At 53.8% G+C, this 18,345-nt stretch overlaps 1 non-coding gene across 1 annotated transcript; it reads right to left on the minus strand.

Annotated features, from left to right (window-relative positions):
• Positions 1-18,050: 18,050 nt before the first annotated feature.
• Positions 18,051-18,122, minus strand: TRNAA-UGC (transfer RNA alanine (anticodon UGC)). Its single transcript has one exon. It is a non-coding gene; the product is annotated as a tRNA-Ala (tRNA).
• Positions 18,123-18,345: the final 223 nt, after the last annotated feature.

An 18,345-nucleotide genomic window follows, 5' to 3' on the forward strand; every position in this document is an offset into this window, starting at 1 on the left:
GGGGTCCCCATTGACGCGGGCCCCCTGAAAAGGACCGTACCCGCTTGGACAACTTGGTTCTGGACTGGGGTCAAGGGGTGCTGCCCACTTCTTAGGGGCAGCATCAGGGCCAGGTTGTTTGGGTGGGAGAAGAGCGGAAGCCGTACCGTTGTAAAATGTTTGTGATTTTTACATGTTTTTACCGTTTTCTATCTTTTGCAGTTAAAAATAAAACCGGTGATGGACGGGCAGCCCGCGGACGGTCTGCATTTTACTAAGGGGGAATGTGGCGCCCTGGACAAGCCAGGATGGCACAGATACTGCAACAACACACCCCACACCCTGGCTAGGCACATCAAGGTCAGACAAAAATCCTTGTTGCCTCCCTCCAGGGGCTGATGTCCACACCAGAGGGTGGAGCCAGGCGGTTGGCCCCACCCACCGAGGAGTTCACAGTCCTGGAGGCGGGAAAAGGGAGGAGAGGAGAAAGTTCAGTTTGAGGAGTTGAGGAGTGAAGTGGTAGCGGAGCAGACTTACCGTGTCCGGGTGCGTGGCCCGGGCACATACAGCAAGGTTGGCAGGAGGGACTGATTGACTTGAACCGTAAGGACCGGGGACGGGCGGTGGCCCGCCGGTACTGGATCGGGGAGCGAAGAGAAGCCAGCACCATTCGGCAGGGCCTACGGACCCCGACCAGGCTTGGAGTCGCCGTAAAACCGGTCAAATCCGTTAGCGAAGGGAACTTCCGGGGTTTCCCAGCAGTCAAGACCCGATTGAAGGCAACCGCTCAAACCGTGAAGGGAAATACAGTCACCGCCAAGGCTACAGTTCCCAGGGCCAGAGCCTGCGGGCAAAAGGAGCTCCCTCAGCCTCCATCCAAGCTGGGGAGCGGGTTACCGGTGGGAAGCCACCAGAACCGAGAACATAACACAGGTGCAGGGAAAGGCAGTCACTGCCAACCTACCGGGAGAAGAACCACCGCAGCCGTCTGTGGGACCCGTCCATCCAGCCGTTTGTTTTACCGGAGACTTTGCATTCATCATTGGCTGAGTGAGTACCACTGTGCCGTGCGGCACCGCGCTGTCCCCGCGACCCTGCACCTCACCAGGCCCCATAACCCGCCTGCCATTCCTCCCTCACCGGGCCCCGGGACAACCAACCCCCCTACCCACGGAGGGGAAAAACAACATCCAAGCTGCTCCCTGTCATCGCTCCCGGGATCCCCGTCCAGAGCAGCGGTGGTGTCACAACCTCACCACAACCGTGGGTGGCGTTACGGACAATAAATCCCCCAAACCATTCCCCTTTTCACTCACGGGCGAGGAGCGCCACTCGAGTCCCCGGATCCGGCCCACCGCTTGAGCCACCGAGCAGCAAGCGAAGCAGCAGCAGTCCCGAACCCGAGCGTGGTGAGTGCAGCGTCCCCTCCTCCGCCCGCGACACAGTTGATAATTGATGCTACTTTGGGGGTTTAATCCATAGGTGATTAATGCCTCCTATCTCTGGGTCGGTATGTTGCGGCCAGGGATCATGTTCTGGTGATGGTATATGGCTTCTTCTAAACCGGATTTACGGCAGGAGTAGGTTTGGTCCAGAGGCGGATTAACAGATAAGGTTGTTTGATTGAAGAGTCACTTGTGGGATATAGTGGCTTCGGTTACAGGAATCTTGCAGACATGGGGTCCTGCAAGGTTGGGGTATTGATCCGTAGGTGATTAATGCCTCGTATCTCTGGGTCGGTGTGTTGCGGCCAGGGATTGTGTTCTGGTGGTGGAGTTTGGCTTCTGAACCGGACTTATGGCGGGGATAGGTCTGGTCCAGAGGCGGTTTAACGGATAATTTTATTTGATTGGAGAGTCACTTGTAGGATATAGTGGCTCCGGTTACAGGGATCTTGCAGGCATGGGTCCTGCAAGGTGGGGGTTTTGATCCGCAGGTGATTAATACCTCATCTCCGGCCCGGTGTGTGTTGCGGCCAGGGATCATGTTTTGGTGGTGGAAGGTGGTTTCTGGACCGGGCCTACCCAGGGTTATATATTGTATTACGTACTGCATTATTATGATGGTATTACCTATTGTTAAATGTTGGGGACGCCCGTTGGACGGCGCCCCCCTTTGTGTTAGTGTGTGAACAATAGGCAATAAAGGGCTGCTGTGGCCATTTCTACCAAGTCGCAAGCAGTGTCCATGTATTATTGATAACGGGTAAGGGTAATTGGGAATAATATAGGAATCAACGACCGGAAATCCCTCCTGGAAATGTCATGGTACTGTATCTATATAGTAAGTGTGGTTTTGCTCCCATATCTATATAGTAAGCTCAGTTATGGTACCATATTTCAGCAGTAAGCTTAGTTCTGGTACTATATGTATGCAGTAAGCTTGTTCTGTTCCCGTATCTATGAAGGAGGCTTGGTTCTGTTGCTGAATCTCTGTAGTAAGCCTGATTCTGCTCCCATATCTCTATAGTAAGCGCAATTTTGTTCCTGTATTGATACACTAATCTCATGTCTGCTCCCATATCTATGTAATAAACTTGGTCTTGTTCCCATATCTCTGTAGTTGTCGTAGTCCAGGGCTATGGGGTGCCCGGTCCCGGGCCTGGTTTCACTGGGGAATGTCACGTGTGTAATGGCGGGTGCCCGGTCCCATGACAGGGGAGTATTTACAGGGTTTATTAATAAAGTTTTTGTCGAGCCGCCGCTGCACCGTCTCTCACTGCTGGGGCTGATGTTAATGGCAGCCTGGATATTGCGGTCCGTTGACAATACTGGGGCGCGGAAAGAAGGTAGGCCAAATAAGGGATTGCAGTGTAACTGGTTCTTTACTCACAAAGATGTTGCTGGCAACCTGATGGAGGCTGGCCCTCACCACTGGATCCCTTAGTTCCAGTGCCGGTGTGATGACCTGGAGGCTTACTTCCCCTGCACCTGTCTCTGGTTGGTGGGTCTGGGGGTCCCCTCCTGGTTGTTTTTCAGTCTTAGTTCGTACGGCAGGTAACTTGAACCCGGTTGGGTCAGATCTCTGTTCTCGTTCCCAGGTTCTGCCGTTGTTACTGTGCCCCGGACTTTACAGTCGGTGAGGTCCTGGATGGTCCCCTCCCCGTGCAGATTTTATCAGGTCTGCCTGTAGCATTTTCCTGACCTAGGGCTCTGTAACCCGCCGGTGCTATGGTTCCGCGAGTACTCCGCTGGGAACCACACGCCTGAGCCTGACTGGTCACTGCTATACTCTCCCGTCAGTACTGTTACGTCCGCCTCCTTTCACCTCCACTTACTGACTGTCTGGCCCCTCCTCCCTAGCTGTCATCTAGTGGACTGGATTGGTTCCACCCCTAAGTGGCCATCCATTGGGTCCAACCCTAGCCTGTCACCAGTTGTGAGGGAGAGGAAAACAGGGGATATATGAGTGTTTTTGTGTTACCGGCACTGGTCTTCTGGGTCCCTGGGAGTAGGCCCTGCCTCTCTGACAGGATGCAGTTTCTTGTAGCTCCTGATGGCTCAGAGGCGTTACATAGTAAGCTCGGTTATGCTCCCCTATCTCTGTAGTAAGGTCGGTTCTGCTCCCCTATCTCTGTAGTAAGCTCGGTTCTGCTCCCCTATCTCTGTAGTAAGCTTGGTTCTGCTCCCCTAGCTCTGTAGTAACATCGGTTCTCCTCCCCTATCTCTGTAGTAAGCTCGGTTCTGCTCCCCTATCTCTGTAGTAACATCGGTTCTCCTCTTCTATCTCTGTAGTAAGCTCGGTTCTGCTCCCCTATCTCTGTAGTAAGCTCGGTTCTGCTCCTCTATCTCTGTAGTAAGCTTGGTTCTGCTCCCCTATCTCTGTAGGAAGCTCGGTTCTCCTCCCCTATTTCTGTAGTAAGCTCGGTTCTGCTCCGCTATCTCTGTAGTAAGTTCAGTTCTGCTACCCTATCTCTGTAGTAAGCTCGGTTCTGCTCCCCTATCTCTGTAGTAAGCTCGGTTCTGCTCCCATATCTCTGAAGTAAGCTCAGTTCTGCTCCCATATCTCTGTAGTAACATCGGTTCTCCTCTCCTATCTCTGTAGTAAGCTCGGTTCTGCTCCCATATCTCTGTAGTAAGCTCGGTTCTGCTCCTCTATCCCTGTAGTAAGCTCAGTTCTGCTCCCCTATCTCTGTAGGAAGCTCGGTTCTGCTCCCCTATTTCTGTAGTAAGCTCGGTTGTGCTCCCTTATCTCTGTAGTAAGCTCAGTTCTGCTGCCCTATCTCTGTAGTAAGCTCAGTTCTGCTACCCTATTTCTGTAGTAAGCTCGGTTCTGCTCCCTTATCTCTGTAGTAAGCTCGGTTCTGCTCCCTTATCACTGTAGTAAGCATGGTTCTGCTCCCTTATCTCTGAAGTAAGCTCAGTTCTTCACCCTTATTTTTCTGTAGTAAGCTCGGTTCTTCTCCCTTATCACTGTAGTAAGCTTGGTTCTGCTCCCTTATCTCTGAAGTAAGCTCAGTTCTTCGCCCTTATTTTTCTGTAGTAAGCTTGGTTCTGCTCCCATATCTCTGTAGTAAGCTCCGTTCTTCTCCCTTACCTCTGTAGTTGTGCCGCCCCCGTGCCAGCAGCTAGCGCTGCTCGGATCCGGACCTTCTGGTGGGTGGCTCGAGGGTCTCTGGACCCGGGAGTCTCGCTGTCACTACGAATAAAAGGGGGAACGTATTTATACGGGGTTAAGGATAAAAAGTGTTCATGACGCCACCCACGGAGTGTGGTAAAGTGGAACATCACCGCTGCTGTGATGAGGCACCCGGAGGTGGTGTAACGGCAGCTAGATGTTAACCCCTCCGTGGGTAGGGATGGTTGCCCTGGGGCCCAGTGTCTCTGTGCAAGGTATGGCAGTGGCAGGGCTTGCACACCCGGACAGAGCAGGGAAACAGTTGTTACTCACTATTGAAGAAACCACACGAATCTTTTGGTAAACCAAGGTGCTGGTGGCCGACCGCCGCGGCCGGGTTGTATTCTGGTCCCCCACCCGGTTGGTGGTCTCTATCCCTTCCTCTGCACTGTTTGTGTATTTGGACTGTCTGGTTTGGAACTCAGGAGTCCGCTCCCGGCTAGATGTGGGCCTAAGGAGCCTTGCCCCCAGACGCTGGCCCATGGGATCTATGGGCCCTGGCGGTGGCCTTATCCCTATCAGTGGGCTGTTGTCTTCTTTAGGGTCTTTGGGTGGGACAGGACCTATAACCCTGTCCTCAATCGGTTAATTAGCTGGGCTCCTGGTTTTGGTCCCGGCTTCAGGGTCCGAGTAACTCCTATGTGCACGGTTTCCGGTCACGGGTCTCCGGTGTCGGTACCGGCAGGCTCCAACCCTTCTCCAGTCCTCCTCAGAGCTACCGCTCCGTCTTCCCGTCTCCTGCTGACGGAGACCACCGTCTGCCACCTAGCCAAGGCACCAGGGCTCCGACCCTGGCACCGTTCAACTTGAGCCTCCTCGGCTGGAGATACCCCTAGCTCCAGCCCACACTCCTCTCAATTTGAACTCTGAGCTTAAACTGACTGTTTTCTCGCCCCAGGCTGTCTAGACCCCTAGGTGGGCGCTTCCAACCGCCTGGTCCCGCCCACTGGTGTGCCTGTCTTGCCCTAAGTGGGGGTGACTAGGGTTTCAGGTCGGCTGTGTGTTACCTCAATGAGGGAAGGTGTTATGCAGGGGCCTACCTGTGACTACCTGGTTTTGCCAGGGTGTCACATAGTAAGCTCGGTTGTGCTCCAATATCTCTGCAGTAAGCTCTTTGTAGTTCCCATATCTATGTAGTAAGCTTGACTCTGCTTCCATATCTCTGTAGTAAAATCGATTCTGCACCCTTATCTCTGTAGTAAGCTCCTTGCAGTTCCTATATCTATGTAGTTGACTCGCCCACCCCAGGGCCTTAGGTGACGTGGTGTCGGGCTGGACTAGTCCGGGGTAGTCAGCGGTGGCGAGGCCCGATTCCGTGACCCTGGTGGAGTCAGTTAATGTGGCGGTATTGGGGGTGATGATTATAATAACGTTTATATAAGATTCGTGACGCCACCTGTGGTAATTTGCAGCTATGGAGCCGTAGCTGCTGGAAGGGACCTCCGGGGCTGATGTTATGGCAGCTAAGGTGTTTCTTGCTCTCCACAGGTAGAGCGGGTACCCCGGGGCAATCTTTGGTGCTTGGTAAAGTCTATGGTGTTTGTGGACGAGGTGCAGTGCAGGATAAAACAGACGACACAGGGCTTGCAGTTCAGATGTTTTACAAACTGTTTCTGAGTCCAGGTGTCGACAAACCAGTTGCCCGACAGTATGCTGGGATCCACTGTCAGGTGTCTCCGCCAATCCTGGGTAGTTCAGAGGTCAATAGCGGTGCACCCCTCTTGTGTCTCTTTCTCTGACCGTCTTCTCAGCCTTGACTGTTTTAGCTGAACTGGTCTCGGCCTCCACCACAGGGCCTGTACAAAGGGGGTTAACCGTAGTTGTATCTTGCTCCCTTCACCGGGGACCTGTGGTGGGTTGTGGCCCTGGGCGCTTGCAACCACCCCCGGCCTTCGGTATTACTTTATGAGGAATTGTCTTTCTTCCCTCTGTCTGGGGACCGTCTCCGAATGCAGCCAGATCCCTCCACCCGATCTTCCTGTGGAACAGGCCACGAGCCAAAATGCCCTTCCGTGGCCCTGGAATCCTTTCTCACTTTCTTCAGGTGTCACCTAGGCCTAACTAGACCCCAGGATCTCCACCAGGAACTTCTTTCTGTCACTCTCTCCTGAGGTAACTACCTCCCTCTCACACTCTCGACTTTACTCCTCTGCTCCTACTGACTGACTGACTGACTTTGAACTTCCTGGTTCCCTTTCTACTCACACTTTCTGACTCCTCCCACACACCCACTGACTAAGACCCACACTATTGGGACCAGAAATGGGACTTATGGCCCCATGAATACATCTATGGGGGTAGCTGCCACTATCCCTGACCCGGTGTGTGCCTACCAATTGGTGTGTGTTTTTGTCTGTGGACCGGCATATGACCTCATTCTTACCCAGGATGGGACATCACACCTCTGGCTGAGGTGCAATATCTCTGTGGCGACGGAAGCCTCAGGGGCGCCACATAGTCTTATTGGTTCTATTCTAATATGTACAGTATGTACTCTGGCTGTCTCTGTCCTTTACTGGTCATTGCTCTTTGTTCCAACTTACCTGAAAAGTCACCACTGATTGTATGCATGTCGCGGGCGGGGAGGACGCCGCCGCTGCTGCGCTCTCGCTAACACTCGGGTCCGGCGCTGCTGCGACTGCTGCTCGGTGGCTCGAGCGGTGGGCCGGATCCGGGGACTCGAGCGGCGCTCCTCGCCCGTAAGTGAAAGGGGTGGTTGGTTTGGGGGATTTAGGCAGCCTTTGCACACTACGACATCGCAGGTGCGATGTCGGTGGGGTCACATTGAAAATGACGTACTTCCGGCATCGCATGCGACATCGTAGTGTGTAAAGGCTCGATGATACGCTTAACGAGCGCAAAAGCGTCGTAATCGTATCATCGGTGCAGCGTCGGCGTAATCCATGATTACGCTGACGCGACGGTCCGATGTTGTTCCTCGTTCCTGCGGCAGCACACATCGCTGTGTTTGAAGCCGCAGGAGCGAGGAACATCTCCTACCGGCGTCACTGCGGCTTCCGTAGGATATGCGGAAGGAAGGAGGTGGGCGGGATGTTTACATCCCGCTCATCTCCACCCCTCCGCTCCTATTGGCCGCCTGCCGTGTGACGTCGCAGTGACGCCATACGACCCGCCCCCTTAATACAGGTGGGTCCATGTGAAGCTGCTGACTCGCCCACCCCAGGGCTATGGGACACCCGGTGCCGGGCCGGACTAGTCCGGTGGTAGTCAGTGGTGGCTGGGCCCGGCTCCGTGGCCCTGGTGGGTGTCAGTACACTATGTGGCTTGCTTATTAATGGTTGTGTTCGTGACGCCACCTGTTGTATGCGGCTATTAAGCCGCCGCTGCTGTGTGAGGCCTCCGGGATGGTGTTATGGCAGCAATGGTGATACTGCTCCCCACAGGTGGAGCAATGCCCGGGGCACAGTTGGTGCTTGTGAGTGTCTATGCAGCTGAAATAACAGAGACCACTTCAAGGGTGCAGTTCAAGCTCTTTACTCACAGTTCTTGTCACAGCTGTAGGGACCCTTGGACTGCTGGGACCACTGTCAGGGACCTCCGCCGTTTCTGGGTGATTCTGAGAGTGAAAGCCGGTACCCTTCTCTTAGTGTCTCTTTCTTCTGCTGTCTTCCTTAGCCTTGCCTTTGTTAGGATGGACCTGGCTTGGCCTCCACTGCAGCCTCCAGGCTGGGGGGTCACCTGTCGGCTGATTACCCCTTTTCTGGAAGTCTGCTATGGGTTCTGGCCCTGGGAGTCTACAACGTTCCCTGGGCCTCGGTTTTTACTGTTTGGAGATTGTCTTTGCACTTCGCTAGGGACCGTCCCCTGTCGCAGCTTGATCACTCCACCGATGTTAATGTGGAACAGGCCACCGCAGCCTACAACTACCCGTGGCGCCTCTAGGCCCTCTCCTTGGTACCTCTAGGACTGCTCGTGGTACCTCTAGGACTACCCGTGGCCCTGCGACTCCTTCTGTCTCCGTGTGGTGTCACCTGGACCTCTGGGTCCCAGGTTCTTCACCAGGAAGCGTCTCCTTCTGTTTCTCTGCTCCTGCCTGACTTGGAGCTTTCTTTCCTTCTTTCTTTTCTTTCTTTTTCTCCTCCTTGCCTGCCTCCAGCAGGCCTCCTCCTCCCTCCTTTCTCTCGTTCTTCTTCTCCAACTACATGCTCACTCTCTCACTCCCTGAGGTAGACTAACTAAACTTGACCTTCCTTCCTTTGTCTGCTCTCAGATGGCTCCTCCCACCTCCCCAGTTGCTAAGCTACCACCCTATGGGAGCAGGGATGGGTCTTACAGCCCCTCTCAGCATGCAGCATGGGAGGGTTGCCTGCCACTTTCCCTGGTCCCAGTATGTACCTAACAATGGGTGTAGTGTGGATTTACCAGGGGACCGGAGTTCACTCTCTTCCTCTCCCAGAATGGGGCATCACACCGCTGGATGGGGTGCAATGACCTGTGGCGACGGAAGCCTCAGGGGCGCCACACTCCCCCACAGCAAATCCCAGCACGTCCTCGGGCTGAAAAACAACAAAAACATGTGGAAAACTGCAAAACATTTTTGGTATGCAAAACATAAAACAATTAACATTTCTTCCCTTTATGGGAGGCACAAATACTTAAACGTTGCAAACTTCTTATAAAGAAACTATGTGTGCACTTTCAGTTCATTGCACAGTTTGGGCACTTCCCCCATAATTCTGGTAGGGGGCACAACGGGTACAACTATATACACTTTCGGCTACAACAAGTCCAGTAGCCTGGCAGTTCGTTTCCTTTCAAACAACAATAGGACATAATCAACCAGCCACTAAGTCCAATGGCCTGGTTACATAAGACACATACACATTCACCGGGGCCCACATTCCAGTTCAGTGGCCCGGTAACACATAAACATGGGGGTGACGTCTTCAAAAAGCATGAGGGGCAGTACATCAGGAAAGGGTGTCATCTTCGAAAAGAATGAGGGGCAGAACACAAGGGACATCTTCAAAAAGAATGAGGGGCAGACAGGGGCTATTTACAGTTCAGCATCTCTTCATCTTTACTCACGAGGGTAGATGCGAGGGTCCCACTCCGGCATTGCTCCTGGCAGCAGGTACGCCGACGATATCATCGTCTGGGTCCCCTGGGCACTGGTCCCTGACCTTCTGCGCTGTTCTGCAGCCTGGATTGGAGTGGGACTGCTTGCAGGCGTTGCACGGCGCTGCTGCAGAGGGCTGCTTGTCTGCAGGGGGCTATTACTGTGGTCTCTCGGGCCCTGCTTTGGCCGGGCTCCCTGCATCACACACGCCATGGAGATCCTGGTCTGCGTCTCCTGAGTGACTGTCGCAGGACCTCTGCTCAGTTCTGTGTCCTGGGTCTGCCTTGAGGTGGTGCTGCTGCCAGGGGAGATGCTGCGCTCTTGCACTGTGCGGCGCCACTCTGGCTCTTCTGGGGCCGCTTCTTCCCGCAGGATATGTACATTCAGCGCGTACCATCCACGGTCCCCCATCAGCCGTGTATACTCCACCACATCACCCGGCTTGGCATCGCGCCCTGGGTGGCCTCTGGGCAGGTGCTCCTCAATGTCTCTTCGGGCTACAAACACGTCCTTGCCCAGACCGGGCTCCCTTATGAAGCCCCAGCCACCAGCTTGTCTGAAGTCCACTACTAGGCCCCGTCGCACTGGGCCCTCGGATCCCTTCAGGGCCTTCCTGACCTCTTCTTTGGAGGCCAGATTAGCGGCTTCTCGGGCCCTCCGTTTCTCCTCCCGGAGTTCCCGCTCCCTCTGGTACTCTACTACCAGCCTCCGGCACGTCAGCTCGTTGGCCAGGGGAGTTTCCCTGGGGTGCAGCGGCCGCTGCAGTCCCCTGCTTTCAATGGGCGCTGCGTCCCAATTCACTCCCGGGGATGCCATTCCCAGGAGGCTCACAGGGGGACTCGGCAGGGGGCCTGCTAGTTGTTCAGGGTTCACCCCTCCCCAGGCTCCGTCTGCGGGGGTCTCAGGCAGGCCTCCGGTGCCCCACCGGGCGTCCGCGGGGTAGGCTGGGAAGGCCAGGGGGTCAGTGAAGGGGCTAAGCGGGGACGCGTGGCGGGGCCCTGGGTCCGGACTGGACGGGGTTTCTGGTTGCTCACCCTGCTTCCGCTCCGCGGCATCCATCCACCGCTCCAGATCCTCCGGCACCCTCGGCGTTTCTTTCTGCCGGTCCGCCTCCACTTCCACACTATTCAGCCTCCGGGCCAGGACTCGCACTTCTTCTCTCAGCAGGTCCAGCTCGGGATCCACTCTTCCGGTCCCTGGTGCACCTTGTTGCAGCTCCCCCGCCATGCTACCGACCTGGGGAATGCTGCCTGGAACACTGCTCGGGTGCTCGACCACGCCACTCGGCTGCTCCCTTTCCCTTCTCGGAGGCAGGGCCAGAGGCTGCACTAGCAACTGGCGCCAGACTGGCGCCCAGCCCATCACGACCGGCATCCCTCCGCTTGTGATAAGGTACATTTTCTTTATCTGCTGGTCTGGCATTTAGACTCTCTCTGCCAGCCGGCCAGCTTATCTGGTCGCCATTTCTTCTTCTTCCGCCTTCTATGGCGGGCACCGCTTCGCGCTCTTTTCTTGGACAAGGGGGCGGGGCTTCTCTTCACGCCCTTTCTTCTGGCACGCCCCCCTTCTTCCCGCGCTCAGTGACTTCAATGGCGGCAGTTTCTCACAGTAAAAACAGGCTATCTCACGATTCTTCAGGCGCACAGTACCCGGTGTGACCGGGCACGAAATCCTGTTCGTGACGCCAAAGTTGACTCGCCCACCCCAGGGCTGTGGGACACCCGGTGCCGGGCCGGACTAGTCCAGTGGGTAGTCAGTGGTGGCTGGGCCCGGCTCCGTGGCCCTGGTGGGTGTCAGGTAACTATGTGGCTTGCTTATTAATGGTTGTGTTCGTGACGCCACCTGTGGTATGCGGCTATTAAGCCGCCGCTGCTGTGTGAGGCCTCCGGGATGGTGTTATAGCAGCAATGGTGATACTGCTCCCCACAGGTGGAGCAATGCCTGGGGCACAGTTGGTGCTTGTGAGTGTCTATGCAGCTGAAATAACAGAGACCACTTCAAGGGTGCAGTTCAAGCTCTTTACTCACAGTTCTTGTCACAGTTGTAGGGACCCTTGGACTGCTGGGACCACTGTCAGGGACCTCCGCCGTTTCTGGGTGATTCTGAGAGTGAAAGCCGGTGCCCTTCTCTTAGTGTCTCTTTCTTCTGCTGTCTTCCTTAGCCTTGCCTTTGTTAGGATGGACCTGGCTTGGCCTCCACTGCAGCCTCCAGGCTGGGGGGTCACCTGTCGGCTGATTACCCCTTTTCTGGAAGTCTGCTATGGGTTCTGGCCCTGGGAGTCTACAACGTTCCCTGGGCCTCGGTTTTTACTGTTTGGAGATTGTCTTTGCACTCCTCTAGTCTCTAGGGACCGTCCCCTGTCGCAGCTTGATCCCTCCACCGATGTTATTGTGGAACAGGCCACCGCAGCCTACAACTACCCGTGGCGCCTCTAGGCCCTCTCCTTGGTACCTCTAGGACTGCTCGTGGTACCTCTAGGACTACCCGTGGCCCTGCGACTCCTTCTGTCTCCGTGTGGTGTCACCTGGACCTCTGGGTCCCAGGTTCTTCACCAGGAAGCGTCTCCTTCTGTTTCTCTGCTCCTGCCTGACTTGGAGCTTTCTTTCCTTCTTTCTTTTCTTTCTTTTCTCCTCCTTGCCTGCCTCCAGCAGGCCTCCTCCTCCCTCCTTTCTCTCGTTCTTCTTCTCCAACTACATGCTCACTCTCTCACTCCCTGAGGTAGACTAACTAAACTTGACCTTCCTTCCTTTGTCTGCTCTCAGATGGCTCCTCCCACCTCCCCAGTTGCTAAGCTACCACCCTATGGGAGCAGGGATGGGTCTTACAGCCCCTCTCAGCATGCAGCATGGGAGGGTTGCCTGCCACTTTCCCTGGTCCCAGTATGTACCTAACAATGGGTGTAGTGTGGATTTACCAGGGGACCGGAGTTCACTCTCTTCCTCTCCCAGAATGGGGCATCACACCGCTGGATGGGGTGCAATGACCTGTGGCGACGGAAGCCTCAGGGGCGCCACACTGCCGTAGCGATAATCTTCACTACGGCAGTTATCACAATATATCGCAGCTGCGACGGGGGCGGGGACTATCGCGTGCGACATCGCAGCATCGGCTTGCGATGTCGCAACGTACAAAGCCCGCCTAAGTCCGTGACGCCACCCACGGGTCATGGTGAAGATAGGCACCACCGCTGCTGGTGACGGGGATCCTGGGAGCGATGGTAAGGAGCAGCTGGGATGTTGTTTTCCCCCTCCGTGGGTAGGGGTCCGTGGTCCCGGGGCTCGATGATGTGACGGGGAGGCAGGGTCGGTGAGGTGCAGGGTTGCAGGGACAGCGCGGCGTGGTGCCGGATGGCACAGGTGTACTCACTCAGCAAGAAAGGTACAAAGTCCTCGGTAAACCAAACGGCTGGATGGACGGGTCCCGCAGCCAGCTGCAGTGTCTCTCCCCGGACAGGTGATGGCGGCTGTCTTTCCCTGCACCTTGATGTTCTCCTTCTGACTACTATGGATTCCCAACGGTAGTCCGCTCCCCGGTGTATGGGTACCGGAGGAGCCCGTTTGCCCGCAGGCGCTGGCCCCTGGGTCTCTAGCCTTAGGCGGTAGCTGTATACCCTCACGGTGTGGGCGGTTGCCTTCAATCGGGACTTTTGCTGTTGTGAAACCCCTGGGGTTCCAGTCACATTCGGATCTGACTATTGTCGACGGCTCCAAGCCTGGTCGGGGTCCGATGGCCCTGCCTGTGTGTGCTGGCTTCACTTCGCTCCCCGGTCGGTATCGGCGGGCCGTCGCCCGACCCCGGTCCTACGGTTCCGCGTTGCTCCACCACTCCTGCAGACGGCCACCACCGTCTTCCAACCTTGCTGTTAGTGCCTGGGCCACAAACCCAGACACCCGAGTGTTCACTCCTCTCACTTCAAACTCCAAACTCTGTGTGTCACTTTTCCCGCCTCCAGGCCTGTTAGCTCCTCGGTGGGTGGGGCCAACCGCTTGGCTCCACCCCACCTGGTGTGGACATCAGACACTGGAGGGAGGCAACAAGGGTTTTTGTTTGACTGATGTCCCTGTCTAATGGGGGGTGGGGGTGTTTGAGTATTATCTGTGACGACCTGGCTAGGCCAGGGCGCCACATGCACATGTCACATGATGTGCCGCACTGGAAGAGCAGGACACCCACTGGATTTCTTCCATTCAAGGGGTGGGGGGGTTTGGCTGAACATACAGTACATCCTGGGCAGCGGTTGTGGGGCTCTGATCCACCAGCTGTACTTTCAGTTGCTAGATTGTCTCTCCACGGCTGCGGGACTAGGGGGCAGTCATCTCCGTGACTGACTGCTCTGGTGTTACCACTGAGGACTAGAGGCTTCCAAGTCTTCAGTCATCCTGGCCACACTTCATTCCTCTGCACAACCGCCATGCATTTTCTCCACTGGCGTTGCCTGGTCTGAACACGCAGTCTGGGTCTCTATACTTTTCAGCGAGGGCTCGCTCTCTAGCTCCTTCATTGGCCCCCTCCCGTTCTTTATCAGCACACAAGATCGGCAGAGGGCGCTCTCTTCGGCGCACTCTCCAGGGACGGGCACCACTGACCACAGGGCGTCTCTTCAGTACAAGGTGTTGCCTCATCCAGACACATTTTGTGCCTTTTGCAGGCTGCGACGCCCACGATGGGTGGAGCTTCTCTTTTCCAAAGCTCCATGGTCCGCCATCTTGGTCTTCGTCATAGTCATCATCTCACGTAGTGACACAATCTAAAGTTTCGCTATGCATGTCTTCGATCCTGCTGATTACACCAAATGTAACAGGGTGGCAAGAGGTGCTGTAGTTGTGGCTGGCTCATGTCTAGGTGCAGCCCCCTGATCTGTTACAGGCAGCTTGTAGGCCCAGTGAATATGTGGGGTGCGTCCACTTACTCGCTGTTTGCGGTGCTTCGGTTTCTTCTCTTCTCTGAGGTTCCGTCTTTAAAAAAACAACGCTATATGACTTTTCTTTAAACAGAACATTTACTTGTTTCATCAGTGTCTTCACAAGTTACAGAAATTAAAGACTCTCCCTTCTGTCACCCGCACTATTATTCTTCTCTGGCTGTATTTCTCTGACTTAAGACTGACGTAGCCCTAACTGTTCCCTTCCAGTTCCTCAGGGTTATAGCTCTGTTATAGCTCTGCACTACCTCTACTGTCAGGTGTCAGGGTCCCGCATACCCTGCCTGCAGTGGATAGGTCCGACCCCAGCCCTCCACACCTCCTTCCTCCTCCTTAAGCTACTTTCACACTTGCGTTGTTTTCCTTCCGTTACAATCCGCCCTTTTTGAAAACAGCGGAATCCGTTAACGGATTCCGCTGTTTCCCATAGACTTGTATGGATGACGGATTGTACCAAAAGGACCTGCGTTGCTTCCGCTGGGCGATGCTCCGTTGCTTCCGCCCAGCGGGAGGAACGCAGCATGTAACGTTGTTTTGAGCAGCGGAATCCTCTGGATTTCACTGCGCATGCTCTTTTTTTTTTTTAAATCAAACTTTATTGTGGCTCGCGGTGACCGAACGTTCAGCTGAGCGCCCGGCCGTCGGCAAGCGACAGCGCTCAGCTGAGCGACCGGCCGCCGGCATGCCCGGCCGCCGGCAAGTCACAGCGCTCAGCTGAGCTCCCGCCCGCCGGCATGCCCGGGCGCCGGCAAGTGACAGCGCTCAGCTGATCACCCGGCGGACGGCTGCAGGGAGCGATCAGCTGATCACCCGGCGGCCGGCTGCAGGGAGCGATCAGCTGATCACCCGGCGGCCGGCTGCAGGGAGCAATCAGCTGATCGTTCACAATGGTCTGCCGCTAAAACTGTAAAAAAAAAAATCAAAACGAATTGCGTTGTTTTGCAGCATCCGTTGCATCCGTTGTGCCACTATATGCAACACATCCGTTGCATCCGTTACACAACGCAATGCAACGGATACCGTTCAACACAAGTGTGAAACTAACCTTATACTGCCATTTTCCTTCTACTCTTCCTTTTTTTGTTTCAGGGACTTAACCCTCTAAAACTCCTCCCAGGGGCTAAACCTTTTCTTAACCCCTTGGATGCAGCTGAATTACCCAGACTAGCATCCTAATCAGCAGCATTTTCCTGATAACACTTCTACCTCTGCTACATGTTACTTAAGATTCCTATAGTTTAATACCCCCTTTACTTCTGCAAATACATGTGTGACGCCCTGGCAAAACCAGGTAGTCACAGTTAGGCCCCCGCACTACACCGCTCCCTCACTAGGAAACACACAGCCGACCAGAAAACCCTAGTCGCCCCCCCTTAGGGAAAGATAGACACACCAGTGGGCGTGACCAGGTGGTTGGGACACGCCCACCCAGCGGTCCAGACAGCCCGAGGCGGGAAAACAGGCAGTTGAGAGGAGATGAGTCTGAAGTTCAGTTTGGAGAGGAGTGTGGTCTGGAGCTTGGGGTAGCTCCAGCAGGAGAGTTCAAGTTGAACGGTACCAGGGTAGGAGCCCTGGTGCCACTGGCTAGGAGGCAGACGGTGGACTCCGTCAGTAGGAGACGGGAAGACGGCTCAGTGGAACCGAGGTGGACCGGAACAGGGTTTTAGCCCGCCGGTACCGACATAAGGAACCGACCCGGAAACCGTAGCACAAAGGGGGGTACTTGGACCACCATCCCTGCCCACGGAAGGGTTAACAACTTGCTGCACAACATCTCCCCCAGGTGCCCCATAACAGCAGCGGTGGTGTCCCACCTCACCACACACCGTGGGTGGCGTCACGAACTTACTACGGCCCAACCCGTACATCTACGCCCACCCATTTATTCGGCGTATCCGCAAGACCCCCGGGTCTGGAGACCCTCGAGCCACCACCCCTGAAGGCCCGGGCACGAGCAGCGGTGGCTGCTGGCACGGGGGCGGCACACATGACTTATAAGATTCACACATTAATAACACACAATAGATTATACTTTACATATATGTTTCTCCTCTTGCACATAGCTGTAATACATTATACATGTAATGGAGTTCTACCAGGCCTCAGCACTAGCTGGCACCAGCTGCCACACTGCTTCGGCTCTGCTATATTGCAAGCACAAGTGCTCACTAAATACCTGACATCAAGTACAATAATATAACATCACATTTAGCATAGAACACACTTCATGACTTAGTAGGGATGGAAGCGATTCAACCACTTTCTTACAGGGGAACAATTGGGTAACATGAATAAGATCATGTTACCTCCACTGGACCTCAAATTAGGTTTAATGAAGCAGTTTGTAAAGGCTCTAAACAAAGAGGGAAGATGCTTTAGTTACATCTGCAGAAAATTTCCAGTGCTGACCATGGAGAAGCTAAAGGTGGGTATTTTTGTCAATCATTAAATCAGAGAACTCATGAAAGATCTGTTGAACAATACTGAGGCAGATGCATGGTCTCCTTTCACTATGGTTGTACAGAATTTTCTTGGGAATTATAGAGTAGATAATTACACTGATCTAGTAGAATGAATGCAATCTTCTTTCCGGCACCTTGGCTGTACAATGAGTCTTAAGGTGCATTATTGCCACAGGAACTTGGATTCTTTCACGGAAAACCTTAGTGACCTAAGTGAAGAACATGGTGAACAATCCCACCAAGATTTAAGAACTATAGAAGGAAGATACCAAGAACACTGGGATCCCCCCCCCATGATGTCGGATTACTGCTGGTCTATTCAGGGTGATTGCACTGGCGCAACTCACCGCTAACAATCGTTAAAACGCCGCTATTGCGAGATATCTCAGTAACTGAACAGTGTCAATGATAACTTTTTATGGATGTTTAATTCTTATTATGTGATGTAAATTCTTCATAAATAAAAGAAATCTCCACATATGAATTTATTTTAATAACCAAGAAGGCAAAAAAAAAATATGTTTATTACATATCAGTTCTAGTGTTCCTTCGGTCGTATTCATATACATGGGGTATATCACATCTCATTATCTAGAACTGATGGAAGAAAAATAAAGGCAGATTTAGAATCAGCGACAAAAACTGACCAAAAAATAGACTGAAGATCTCAGGCACCAATTCTCTTATTTCCCAGTGTTATTTTTGAATGGGTTTATCTCTAAAATCAGAGATTTGTCTGTCATTTTAGTCCTTACAACAAGAAGACCCAGACAGAATTAAAAACCCCTCCATTAATATATTTGTGTTTGGATAGATCGCCACCTAGTGTCCATCATACGTATAACATTCCACGTAAAGGTAAAAAATACAAGAGGGTGAAATTTTGATATTTTCTTCACATAATTGAGTTGTTTAGTTTATATCCACATATTTGTTTAATGTTCAGTAAATTCATGAATTTTAGAGAAATAAATGCATTATCAAAAAAAAGTGGAGATGCCGGGGATTGAACCCGGGGCCTCATACATGCAAAGCATGCGCTCCACCACTGAGCTACATCCCCTGCATAAAGCATGTGCTCTACCACTGACCTACATCCCCTGTATAAAGCCTGTGCTCTACCACTGAGCTACATCCCCTGTATAAAGCATGTGCTCTACCACTGAGCTACATCCCCTGTATAAAGCATGCGCTCTACCACTGAGCTACATCCCCTATATAAAGCATATGCTCTACCACTGAGCTACATCCCCTATATAAAGTATGCGCTCTACCACTGAGCTACA

Source organism: Anomaloglossus baeobatrachus, chromosome 3 (assembly GCF_048569485.1).
Source record: "Anomaloglossus baeobatrachus isolate aAnoBae1 chromosome 3, aAnoBae1.hap1, whole genome shotgun sequence".
Classification (NCBI taxonomy): domain Eukaryota; kingdom Metazoa; phylum Chordata; class Amphibia; order Anura; family Aromobatidae; genus Anomaloglossus; species Anomaloglossus baeobatrachus.